The sequence below is a fragment of the Erinaceus europaeus genome, chromosome 2, assembly GCF_950295315.1.
Source record: "Erinaceus europaeus chromosome 2, mEriEur2.1, whole genome shotgun sequence".
Taxonomy (NCBI): domain Eukaryota; kingdom Metazoa; phylum Chordata; class Mammalia; order Eulipotyphla; family Erinaceidae; genus Erinaceus; species Erinaceus europaeus.
Genome location: NC_080163.1, coordinates 78,344,660 through 78,358,655, shown reverse-complemented (window position 1 = coordinate 78,358,655; position 13,996 = coordinate 78,344,660). Strand labels below are relative to the sequence as shown.

Below are 13,996 nucleotides of genomic sequence, written 5' to 3'. Positions count from 1 at the left end.
TATTTCTCTTTATTTCCGTGCACTTGATTATTCTGAAAAAAAAATTAAATGGAATAAATGAAGAGCAATATTTGTATAAGACTTGGGTTACAAACAGGACTTTCATTTGTTTTAACACTGATTATTTAAAAAATTTAAATATTTATTTATTTTCCCTTTTTTAAAATTGTTGTTGTAGCTATTGTTGTTGTTGATGTCATCATTGTTGGATAGGACAGAGAAAAATGGAGAGAGAAGGGGAAGACAGAGAGGGGAAGAGAAAGACAGACACCTGCAGACCTGCCTCACCACCTGTGAAGCAACTCCCCTGCAGATGGGGAGCTGGGGGCTTGAACTGAGATCCTTGCTCTGGTCCTTGTGCTTTGCACCATGTGCGCTTAACCCACTTCGCTACTGCTCAACTCCCCTTAATACTGATTCTAAGTAGAATGTGTTTTTGATCAGCTCTTTCTGATTGTAGCCTTCTCTTCCTCTCTCCTGCTTACCATCGCCTACTGGTTCATCTCAGGCCAACATTGCCAGTGGTTCACCAGGGTTGTCAAAGAACAAAAGGGAGGTACCCTAATTAAGAGATTGAGTGCACTCCTGGAGAGAGCTCCAGTTAGGATACCAACCTAGTGCAGCCCAGGTTGGAGATTTGGCACCACTTGGAGTGTTATGACAATGTTGTGGTGCCTCCCTTTATCTCTATCTCTCTGAATGAAAAAAAAAAAAGACCCAGAATGGTCAACTCATATATGATTCTGGACTGGGGTCATGTAGTGAACATGTAACCATAGTAATCACAGTGTGCCTGCATAGTGTGCTAAGACAGAAACATGTATAAGTAGGGTAAGACGTCAACCTGAACCTGATTGGCCAATGGAGACGTAACCTTAAAACCAGAGGCAAGCTAGTATAAATAGAGGCTCAGAAACCAGCTGAATGCTAAAGAAACTTAAGCGCATGCGGCTAGGCTAAGTAGCTGCTTCCTCAGCTTCCAGGGACCTTTGCTCATCTGGTTGTGCCAGTGGATGAAGGACCTCCAGTTCAGCAACACAGCTGCTGGTGACCATGTCGTGAGCCTTATCTACGAAAGGCTACTGAGTAAGGAGAGGTATCCATTGGGTAGACTGTGTGTTGTGTGAATTGTGTGACCCTTCTCTGGCATCTAAATAAGTAAAGAATTATTGCTAACCAGACACGCTCTCTGAGTGAGTCCTTACTCTTATACCTTGCTCACGGCAGGTCAACAACAATGTGTATTTTTTTCTTTTATCATTTTTACTGGAGGTGGTTGTTGATTTAAGGAGACAAATGAAAGCTCCATTTCAAGGAACTAAGGCACCGGCAGAAATCAAGGCCGTATAAATAGGGTTTGAATTTCGGATATGCAGCTAAAAATTTGGAATAAACTGACCAACTGGAATGCACCCTAGTTTCCCTTGCTTCACAGTGTGTTGTTGACAAAAAAGGCAGGGAATAGGAAAGATCCCCTCTAAGCTTCATTCTGAGGGTCTTAGACTGTCCTCAACTTGGAAGAAACACAGAGAGGTAATCCTGTTTCTTGGAGTGAGTTGAGCATGTATTGAGAAAGAGTATGGGGAGGAAAGCAGAAGAAAGTACATGCTATAGAAGTATGTAGCCACCCCCTTCCCCAAAGAGAGTAGAGAGTGGTAAAGTTCCCTCTCCCAGCCTCCCAGCCTCCCAGCCTCCCAGCCTCCCAGCCTCCCAGCCTCCCAGCTTTTTATAGCCCAGCGAGCCTGAGGCTGTAGTCTTTGTCTTCAGATCCTCACATCTCCCTCTTATCTGCATTTTATGGCCTTTTAAGCAGGGAGAGTGGGAGTACTGGTGTAGGGGAGCTTCTGACCACTTTTAGCCATTTCTTCCCGGGAGCTGCAGTGTATGTGTGGGGAGAGGGGTTGTCTTCTCTAAGCAGACCTCTAACAGTGTGACATTAGTATAAAGTACAGGTCTTCTTGAAGAATTGGCAAAGGAAAACTGGCCAGCTCACCAACTCACCCTTAGCTTCTCCTTTCTTTCCTGTGATTTCTTACAGGCTCCACAGGGGTGCCTGTTCCCTCAGACTCAGCATGCTTGCAGGTGAGACAGAACTGGCCTTGGCAGCTGTAGAAACCAAGGGGCTCCTTGGTGACTCTGACTTGCCTTTTCTGATTAAATTGTGTTGTGCCCCTGTAGTGTACCCTGAGGCTCCAAGGAAAGGTTTGCTGGGCTTCATGTTGTTGTTTTCAAAGGGTTATGTTGTTTTCGCCGGGCTGGCTTCACAGGCGGGTAACAGACGACCAGGGACTCATGGTTGAGCTGTAGGCAGTATCTCTTTATTCATGCAGGACGCAGCACAATCTAAGAGGAGCTAAGCTAAACTCAAAGTACAGTACTGTAAAACTCACAATGCTGTCTTTATATATACTTGCCAAGTAAGGTGGAAACAGGATGTGATATAGAGAGGGTGGAGAGAAAAGTGACTGGTGAAAATCAGAGTGTGACAAAGAGGGAGCAGATTAGGCGAGAATCCTATCACTGAACCACAAATGCCCTGGAGGGAGGGTGGAACTTGTTAACAGTGGTTATGTAAATAGAATGAAGTGGTTATGTAAATAGAATAGTGTTAAGCAGGGGGGATTTAAACCAAATGAAACAGAAGGGGTCTCATGTATACCAACACATTTGCCAGTTAAATGTGAAAAATACCCCTGCGATGGAAATGCAACTCAAAGTACTGATGGATCTGTTTTCAGGGTGCAAAATGTAGTCCAGACACATGTCAGAGTTTAAAAAGGAAGATGGAATCACTGTGATGATGAGGAACACTGAAGTGGAAAGCGTAGAAATCATGTTCTTAAGGTGCCTGTGATAAGATCCGGGATAATTGCTAAAAGTGGTGTATAAATTAGACTTTACACATTTCAGACCCACCCAGCCCCAAGGGAGATCCTGTCATAATTTACAGGATTGGAAAGGGGGTAGTGATAACAGAAGCACTTTTGTTCTTGGAATAGTGATGAGAGAAAAACACACCCTCCTGATACTCTTAGCCCACTATCCCAATATCACCCCCCCATGCCACCCAACCCCAATTTCTCCCTCCCCCAGCTATTCCTGGAACATCATAAAGGAGAGTGTGCTATAAGTAGAGTGGATCATTTTCTTTCTTTATTTCATTGGAGGGTGGGGGAAGCTAATGGCTTAGAGTACAGTTTGATACATAGGCATAGCACCTTATCACCCCTTAATAGGTGTCTGGGAGACATTCTCTTCCCTTACTAGAGCCCCCTGCCCCATCATACAACAGACTCCAATGTCCCTTCATCCTATCCCTTTCCTTCCTTCCACAGAGTCCTTTGTTTTGGTGCAATACACCACACCCAATACAAGTTTCACCTTAGGTTTTCCTTTACTGTCCTTTATACTTAAGGTCCACCTATGAGGGAGATCATTCAGTTCTCTTTCTGGCTTATCTCACTCAGCATGATACCTTCAAGTTATTTTTTAATTTACATAATTTTTTATTTATAAAATGGAAATATTGACAAGACCATATGGTAAGAGGGTACATTTCCACACAGTTACCACCACCGGAACTCCATATCCCATCCCTTCCCCTGATAGCTTTCCTATTCTTTAACCGTCTGGGAGTATGGACCCAGGATCATTATGGGGTGCAGAAGGTGGAAGGTCTGGCTTCCATAATTGCTTCCCCACTGAACATGTACATTGGCAGGTCAATCCATACTCCCAGCCTGTCTCTCTCTTTCCCTAGTGGGGCAGGGGTCTGGGGAGGTGAGGCTACAGGACACATGGTCTTGCCCAGGGAAATCAGGTTGTCATCATGGTACCATCTGAAACCTGGTGGCTGATAAAGAGTTAAGATATAAGGCAGAACAAATTGTTGACTAATCATGTACCTAAAGGCAAGAATATTGCAGATGAAGATTTGGGGTCTCCATTTTGGAAAAAGCTAGTAGGTCTATTTTATGTATATTCCAAGAGGCCCATGACTTTACTAGTTTTTGCCTGAATCTGACATCTGATATGCAGGTGGTCCCAAGTTATTATCTGGGGGGATGGTGTCATAGTTGGAAAAAAGGACTAGAAAGCTGGATCAGGGAAGACAGTAGCTCCCAAATATGGGGAAAGCGAATAAATACTGTTAACTGTGAACCCCATTGATTTGATCTGGACCCCATAGTCAGTACAGGAACCTATGTACCCTGTAGGTCTGAGCTCACATTCTGTGGTCATGACTAGGAACATTCCAGTCTGCACTAATTTCAATACTCATCTTCCTTGGGTGGGAGGTGGAGGTAGAGTATGTTATCTCACCTCCCTTCAGAGAATGGAACCATTGTTCTACCATCATCATTCTCTACCATTGTTGATCCACATTGAGGGTAAGTTCCTATAGGGGCCTACAAAGGGGTCCATTATGTTGTTCCTGATGGAGATGACCAGTGACTGTGGAGAGAGGTCTGGACCCATCTTATCTGTGTGGGAGTCCCAGGACTCCCTGACTAGGGCCCCAGATATCTTCAAATTCTGACCAAAGTATTACAAAGGTGATGACCTCATCATTTTTTTATGGCTGCATAGGATTTCATTGTGTGTGCATACCACATTTTCTAATAGCCTAATGGTTATGCAAAGAGACTCTCATGCCTGATGCTGCTCCAAAGTCCCAGGTTCAATCCCCCGCACCACTATAAACCAGAACTAATTGGTACTCTGGTAAATAAATAAATAATGGGGTGGGGGGAGAAAATAGCAATCATGGAGATCCGGGACTACAAGCGAGTAAGCGCAAACAATTCCTGCCATCCAGAATTGTATGATTTAATAGACATAAGGACTCTAGATCTAATGAACAGAAGGTGTTGTTGCGGCGGGCTGCAGCGCGGAGAAGAGAGCGGACGTCCAGAGCAAAGGGGAACACAAATCTTTATTATAGGATGGGGGGGAGGTTTGGTTCAGACCACGTGGAGCCAGCCGGCAATGGCCGACCACAGGGGGAGAGCAGGGAGCGAGACCTCAGAGAGGGAGAGCTGAGAGCCCAGAGAGAGAGGGGAGGGGTGAGGGGGCTTTTTATTGGGCGTGCCGTGTAGGGCCAGGATTGGTTGAAAGGGGGCACTCTAGGATTTAGCGGGGCATAGAAAAACCTGGGGGCGGAGACTGCATCAGAATAACTTCTCAGCAACAAGAAGGGATTGAAAGAATGATTGACCTGATGGGCATGTTCAGAGGGGGAAATTTTCCTCATCTGAAGCAGAATATATGTAACATATAAAAGGCAAAATTTTGTGTGAAGGCCTGCAACCACTCCAGTAGGTCCCTTCTGACACACATGAAGTGATAGGAAGAGAAATGGTTCATGAAAGGGAGAAAATAGGCCTCTTTTAGGAATAATTCATACTTACAGGGAAAATATGAGACTCATGAAACAATATTGTGGCTCTTCAGTGAAGCATATTAGAGGGAGTACTAACTGAAAGGAATTAAATTGGGGGAAAGAATGAGAAGCTGATCTCAAGGAACAACCACTAAGGAGAAAAGCCTCATCAGAAGAAAACACCCAGAAACTTGCTGGAAAGATACATTCAATCTCCTCTGCTGGATGAATGAAAGTAACATTGTGCTGGGTAAGCCAAGGCAAGAGTTCATTTTAGAGGTGGGGAAGGTGACTGAGCAGAAGAACAGGTACCTTACATGCATGGTGCTCAGGGTTCAGTCACTGGCACTGTATAAAATGGTAGAACAGCCCTCTAGTTTTTCCCTCTCAAAAATAAAGATTCTAGAGAAGATTTCTCAGTGATTTGAATATTTCTTCCACAGAAAAGTGCTTTTCCCAGTAGGACTGCTAAACTACTCTTTTGAGTTAAGAATGGTTTCTTTGCTTAGAAAGGATTTTATTTGCTTGGTTTTATGCTAGGTGAGTGGTTTAGATAAATGTGAGTATAGACCTCTTGCCTCCCACCACCAGAAAAAGAAACAAACAAAAATAACGGGTGTATTTTGTAAGTAGCTCTGTGTTCTGAAGCAAAAGTTACAGGCAACTTCTGAGTGCCAGTTGAAGTTGGTTATTGTAGCTATTAATGGTCTTGTCATATTACAAATGAACACATCTTCATCCTATCCCACTTTAAACACCATCTTGTAGGCAGCAAATGTAGCAGTAAATATCATTTGTATTGTTACAATGGCCCTCATAGGGTAGAATGGCTTCCTGTCCCAGTCCTTTGTAAGTAATTTCCTCCAGTGCCTTGCTGTTTCTCCTGGGAGGACTGGTCAGTAAGGTACCCTCATCTTCAGAAAGAGTAAGGTGATAACCTTTTCAAGTACAAAAAGATGTACCTTCTTGCCTCTTCCCAGCTGTCGGGGATTCCAAGCCTGCCCTGACCTAGCTACTGGAAATTCCACTCATCCCTAACTCTACATATGAGTCATCATTATTCACATGGCTCATGTACCTTTCAGTCTGGTACCATCTCACAACTGGTATGCAGTGTCTCTCTCAGACACATCAATTTGAGATAATTTTATAGTTGCCACAGGGCTTAAAAGTGTCTGAAATGATCTTACATATCATTTTATTTATGAGTTTGTATCTACTCTTTCCCCTGTATAATTTAAGGGTTATGAGCGAAGGGCTCATCTTGTTATATTGACTTGTGTATTTTCAGTGCTTAGAACAATGATGGATCATGGGTAGCATTTTTCCCCCTGAAAATATAGAGTACTGTAAGTTAGATAAGATGAACAAGCAGGGGGGTTGGGTGGTAGTGTAGTGGGTTAAGCACACACGGTGCAAAGCGCAAGGGGCATAAGGATCCTGGTTCGAACTCCTGGCTCCCCACCTGCAGGGCGGTCGCTTCATGAGTGGTGAAGCAGGTCTGCAGGTGTTTATCTTTCTCTCCTCCTCTCTGTCTTCCCCTCCTCTCTCCATTTCTCTCTGTCCTATCCAAAACAACAACATCAATAATAGCAACAACAATAATAACCACAACAGTGATAACAAAACAAGGGCAACAAAATGGAAAAACAATATTTTCCAGGAGCAGTGGATTCGTGGTCCAGCAATAACCCTGGAGGCAAAAAAAACCCAAGTAGGTTATTTTATTAAATGCTGTTATAGGGGAGCATAAAGTAACTAGAGGGGACTGGAAAGCTGAGATAGTACCACCAAATTGTCACCACTTACAGAAAGCAGATTCCAATTTCACTTAAGGATGTCCTTGGTACATTAGTAAATAGAACATTAATTTAATTAAATTTCAACCTTTAAGTTTAGTCCTATTTAATATTCTACATGATGAAATGAAAAATACAAACATTTCCTGGTTTTTGAAAGTTTGATTTTCCTCACTTCAGTTTTTAAAAATTTTTTATTTATAAAAAATTAATACTGACAAGAACTATAGGATAAGAGGGGAACAACTCCACAAATTTCCCACCATCAGAACTCCGTATCCCATCCCCTCCCCTGATAGCTTTCCTATTTTTTTTTATTATTTAAGAAAGGAGACATTAACAAAACCATAGAATAAGAGGGGTACAATTCCACACAATTCCCATAACCCGATCTCCATATCCCATACCCTCCCCTGATAGCCTTCCCATTCTCTATCTCTCTGGGAGTATGGATCCAGGGTTGTTGTGGGATACAGAAGGTGGAAGGTCTAGCTTCTGTAATTGCTTCCCTGCTGAACATGGGCTTTGATAGGTTGATCCATATTCCCAGCCTGCCTCTCTTTTCCTAGTGGGGCAGAGCTCTGGGGAAGTGGGGCTCCAGGACACATTCATGGGGTTGTCTGTCCAGAGAAGTCTGTTTGGCATCATGTTAGCATCTGGAATCTGGTGGCTGAAAAAAGAATTAATATATAAAGCCAGACAGATTGTTGACTAATCATGAACCTAAAAGCAAGAAATTGCAGATGAAGATTTGGGGTCTCTGTTTTGTGGATAGCTAGTAGGCCTATTTTAGTTATATTCCAAAGGGGCCATGACTATACTAGTTTTTTCCTGAGCCTGAAATCTGATATGCAGGTGGACCCAAGGTATTGTCTGGGGAGATGATGTCATGGCTGGAAAAAGGGGCTAGAAAGTTGGATCAGCGAAGAGAGTAGCTCCCAAATATGGGAAAGGTGTATAAATATTGTTTACTGTAAACCCCATTGATTTGATCAGCTTAGAATCCTATGTAACCTCTGCATCCCTGTAGGTCTGAATTTACATTCTGTGGTTATGGCTAGGAACATTCCAAGCTACCCCAATTTTAGGAGCCATCTTCTTCAGGTGGAACATAGAGTATGTTGTCCAGCCTCCCTTTGGAGAATGGCACATTCTCTACTGTTGTTGATCCACATTGAGGGCAAGGTCCTATGGGGGCCCACATTGTGTTTTTCCTGATAGAGATGACTGGTAACAATGGAGAGAGGGTTCTATTCTAGGTCTAGGCCCATCATGTCTGAGTGGGAATCTCAGGACTCCCGACTTGGGCCCCAGCTGATGGGGTGGCCTGATAGTGACTAAAGAGTCATCATTAAAGTATGCCAGTCTCTTGACCTTATTCAGCTTTTGCAGTCCTTACTTTGATAAGGTTAGCTTTGGAGTGACTGAGGGAAGTGTAATAGGAAGTAGGTGAGGAGGGTATCTAGGTCTAAGTAGAAACTATTTCATTAGGTACTTTATGGTGTCTTTTCAGGTCTTCCTACATGCTTGCTTCATTTATTGACTCACTGCAGACTATTGTGCACTTTTGCTTTCAGATATATATTTTGCCCTAATTTATGGATACATGTGAACATATGCTCTGTCTCATGGGACCTGGTCTATATCTAGGTTTTGGGGCTTTGTTAGGAAGTGAACCACCTGAAATGGAATTAGAGAACCCTATGAGAAAGGAAAGGACTCACCCTACTTCAATTTTATGAAATAGCGACCTTATGATCTCCTTTCACTAACTTAAACAAATATGAAAAGTATGTCAGTTTTGGGGACAAATGTCACAAAGTGGCCCTAGTTTTCAGTGTTCCTTTTGATATTTTATTTTACTTTTTAAAATATTTTTAAAATTTTATTAGATAGGACAATGATAATTGAGGGACCGAGAGGGAGAGAGGGGGAGAGAGGAAAAGAGACTTCTGCAGCACTGCTTTACTTCTTGAGAAACTTACAACCTAGGGGTGGGGACTGGGAGCTTGAACCTGGATCCTTACTCATGGTAATATATGTGCCACCGCCCAATTCCTTCAGTGTCTCTTTTGCTGTTAACCCTAGAGCCATGGTGAGAACTTGGCTCAGCAACTTAACTTTGAACAGTGTCTGTGAGCCTCTGTACTTCATCTTGATCTATTTATATAGCCAATTCAATTTATGTCCCAAGAAATCCGAACAGTATGGCTATTATTATTATTTATCAGAGCATTGTTCAGCTCTGGCCTATGTATTGTTGGTATGCTTCTAAATTCTGCTTCTAAGACCCCTTCTGTTTCATTGGTTTAATTCCCCCTGCTTAATACTGGAATCTATTTACATAAACCACTGTTAACTAAGCACCGCCCTGCCTACAGGGCATTGGTTTAATCCTGCTGGTTCATACTCTCTTTTTGCTCCGCCCCGTCTCCTTGTCACACTCTGATTTCCACCAATCTCTTTTTGCTCCATCCTCTCTGTGTCACATCCTGTTTCCACCCTACTTGGCGAGTATATATACAGCTGCTCTGTCACCAGAATCATCAGAAGCACTTCACCAGGACTTCCATCTCCAACAGGCTCCAAGAGAGCCTATAAGCTGATCTGCACTGGCAGCCCCAGGATATATAAGGATAAGATTGTGATTAGAGATAGCTTAGATTGTGCTGCATTCCACATGAATAAAGACTGAACTGCGTACCACTCAGCCATGAGTCTCTGGTCGTCTCTCTCTCCTGCCTGCGGAGCTAGCCCAGCAACGTATAAGTAGAAGAGTAGACTTGTGTAGAAGAGAAGAGTATGTCTTTAATTTTGAAAGGGCACCTAAAGCTTAGGGCATGTGAGATGCTTTCAATACCCGCAAAGGATTTTTGATGGAAAATTATGTGTTAAGCAGTCACACGTAGTCCTATTTTAGCCTCATACTCAACCATATCCACCACAGACAAAGACTATAGTTCAACTTGGAGGCAGGTAGACAGGCAGATATGAAGTGTAGACCCTAGTTTCAGATGATGAGGAGACATTAATAGATGACCTTTTGATTTTTTTCCTCCTCCCCAGTGTCCTATAACTTTCAACACCCTGAAGACTCAGACTACATCACCACTGTCACCCCCCAGCCTTCCAGTGTGCTCACTGCCTTCTCAGCTCTGGTGTTAACTATACTGTGTGTTATTTCTACTTTCCATAGGCTGTGCATTTATCACATCAGTCCTACTTTTACTAGATATTGGTATTATTTTAAATTTTACTTGTTGTTTGGTATGACTTGGAGGTTATTCTCAGGTCTGGGAACACTCAACAAGTGTTTCAGATAGGTGAATGGTAATTGTTTCTTCATGTTATATCATTCCAGCTTCAAAAGGTTTTGAAGTTTCTATCCTTTTTCTTTTCTTTTGGTTTTCTTTTCTTTTCTTTTGTGGATATGGTGCAGTATCATGACTGAACCAACTTTTTTCATTCAGCGAGAAAGAGGAGAGATACCACATCCTCCTAGTTTCTCTGTGGTGCTGTGGTGTCTTTCATATGGTGCCACGGCTTGAACCTGACTCTCTCTGGGCAAAGCATGTGCTCAGCTAGCTGAACTAGCTTGCTGGCCCCTCAAGAAGTTCCTTAGGGACACTATTTTCTGGTTGTGAGGTGACTGGAACACAAAGCATTTCAGTTGAACAGCGCAGTCTTTTAGTTTTCTTTAAGATAAACACTTGGCAGTCCGTTGAGTAGTGTGCTGAATTACCTGTTTTATTTTCATGGAACACCATATTTACTTTAAAGGATATAGATAAACTATAGTTATTTAGTCTTTTTTTTTCTTAAACACTATTAAAGTGTACTTATCACCTCAAATAAAACAGCTGACACTACTATTTGTCAATGATAAAATACAAACTTTCAAGAGAAAGTTAGAATTGTAGGAATTTATAATCACTATAGTGAGCTTGACAGATTCCTTTATAGAGATTAATCTCTGAGGTTGATGGAGATCCATTAACTGATATTGAATAATAAAATATTCAGCAGGTTAAGTGCACGTGGCGCAAAGTGCAAGGACCTGCGTAAGGATCCCGGTTCTAGCCCCCTGCTTCTCACCCGCAGGGGAGTCGCCTCACAGGTGGTGAAGCAGGTCTGCAGGTGTCTATCTTTCTCTCCCCTTCTCTGTCTTCCCCTCCTCTCTCCATTTATCTCTGTCCTATTGAGCAACAACGACATCAATAATAGCTACAACAATAAAAAACAAGGGCAACAAAAGGGAATAAATAAATAAATAGATATTTAAAAAATATGCCAAACTGGGGAAGACTTACATATTTCAGTGATCTATATATTTTCATATGTTAACAGAATTATGTCTGAGTGAAAGATTCATGTAGGTGAAAAATAGGTGATTGGGAAGATGACCCAATAAGTAAAGTGTAGAACTTGAATGAATGAGGCCCTGGAGTTCAATCCCCAACACCATATATTCAGAAACAGAGGTTTGGTGCTCTCTCCCTCTCTCTCTCATTAAGTAGATAAATAAATAAATCTCAGTGTGAAAAATAGATTGATAGATATCATAGGAAACTTTAAAAAGTTGATTATAAAGTTGCAGGTTTCATGAAATTAATGCTAAAAAACTAGTACTTACTGTGTATGACATCAGTGAATATAGATAATTATATTTGCTTTTATTTGTACTATCATCATTATTGCCAGAAAACTGCTCAGCTCTGGCTTAGGGTGGTACCAGGTATTGAACCTGGGACCTCTGGGATCTCAGGCATGAAAGTTTGTTCTGTTACCACTGGTACTATCACAAAGCCTGTGTATAATTATCTTGAAAAATGTTAAAATGTTCCTCCCATCCACAGAGACCATTTAGTTCTTTATAAAGTTCAGACTAAGCAAGACTCTATAAGAGAATGAATTTACAGAACAACTATGAATTTCAGCTGGTTTCTATTTAATAGCTATATATAGTTCTTCTCATTAAATATTTTATGGTTTTAAAAATAATGATTTACTATGTATTGCTATTTAAATGCATTGGTATTTTATAGTAAGTATTATTGAAATTACTATTATTAATTTCTTCTAATACGGTAAATAATGCTAAACAACATTAAAAAATAAACTGTAAACCTTAATTTTTAATAGTGTAGGTGGAGGCCAGATAGATAGCTTCCTGGGCAGGGTACATACGTTGCTATGTGTGTGGTTCAGGCTTGAGTCCTGGCATGGAGCGCCATGGCATTTGGGGTCTCTCTCTCTCTCTGAATGAGAAGAAGCCTAGGACTGATAAAATCACACATTGCTCTGCCAAAACTAAAGTATAAGTGGGTTCTGAGGCTAAAATTTTTGGAGAACCTCTGGCCAAGATGAGACTTCAGAGAACTCAGCAGTAGCTCCAATAGAAACAAGACCTTTTCTTCTCACTTCTCTCCCTCTCTTTTAATAAATTAGTGACTTAATATTCAAAGACTTGTAAGATAATAGGGGTATAATTCTACAATGTTCTCACCTCCAGTGTTTTGTGTCCTCACCTCCTCCACTGGAAACTAAAGTAGTTCTCCCATGGTCATAGATATGGGTTGACTTTATATCTATAACTAAATTTATATCTATCTACATATATATGTATACATTTGCCCATTTTTTTCTACATTCCTGCCTTCAGGTCCTTTCTAAGTCACACACCTGTTCCTACTTCTGAGTGTGTCCTTCATTTTTTTCCTTTCTCTCTGATAAGGGAAACAATATCTGATTTCCTCTGGTGTTTTCCAGAGTTTCTTCATTTTTTTTTTTTTGATGGTGCATAAATAAGATTCCTGGTGACAAATGCTTCAGGTCCAGGTAGAATTGGGATTCAAAGCCATTTGGTTTTCTGACCCTGTCCTTTACAGCTCTGGCAGTATGGACCATGATTCTTTTTGGGGTGCAGAAGGTAGGAGTTCTGACTTAAGTAATTACTTCTCCACTGGACATGTACACGGGTAGGTTGATCCATATCCCCTTTCTGTTTTTATTTTTCCCTAGTGGGATAGGGCTCTGGAGAGGTGAGGTTCCAGGACATAATACTGAAGTCATCTGCCCAGGTAGGTCGGGATGGAATCATAGTAGCATCTGCAACTTGGTAGCTGAAAGGTAGTAAGATATAAAGCAGGGCAAAGTGTTTAATAAGCAGGAAGCACAAATTGGGAATAGAGTGGATGTGAATAGGGACATGAAGGTGGAAAGAGGCTAGGAAGTTTATTTTAGGTATGTTCGTAAGGGCCCATGTCTTTAGTAATCATTGCTTGAGCTTGCTAGTTAACATGGAAGTGGGCTAGAAATGTTGTCTGGAAAGATGATGTCAGAATTGAGAATAGAACAAGACAGCCAGATGAGTGCAGAATAACTTTCAAATCTGAAGAAAAAATATATATGCAATTAACTGTTTACCACACTGATCTGAACTGGGGTCCACAGGAGCCTCTATAAACTCCGAATCCTTGTCAGATTGCACTCACATTCCCTGATAACAGATGACAACATTCTGTGCTGCACTCATCTCAGCACAAGTCTTCAAATGGCAGAACAGGCTGGCCTAGCTTTCCTTCTGAGCATGGGGCAGTCTTCACCACTGCTAGTCCAAAGGAAAGGCAAGATCCTCTCACTTTGATGAGACACATTAAAACACTCAACTGAAGAAAGGAGGCTAATATTTGCAGGTGCTCCTTTGTGTCACAGAACCGCTGGCTTTTCTAGAGAAAAATCCTATGAGATCATAGTTATTTAACACCATTTTGATAGAAGAAAGAGTCTCAGAAGAGTGAAGTATCTTGTCTGA

The 13,996-nt window shown here is 41.7% G+C and overlaps 1 long non-coding RNA gene across 1 annotated transcript; it reads left to right on the top strand.

The window, feature by feature from the left end:
- The first annotated feature begins 949 nt into the window (after positions 1 to 949).
- On the top strand, positions 950 to 13,264 carry LOC132536947 (uncharacterized). Its single transcript, XR_009548474.1, has 3 exons — positions 950 to 1,086; positions 2,039 to 2,082; positions 13,204 to 13,264. It is a non-coding gene; the product is annotated as an uncharacterized LOC132536947 (long non-coding RNA).
- The last annotated feature ends 732 nt before the right edge of the window (positions 13,265 to 13,996 follow it).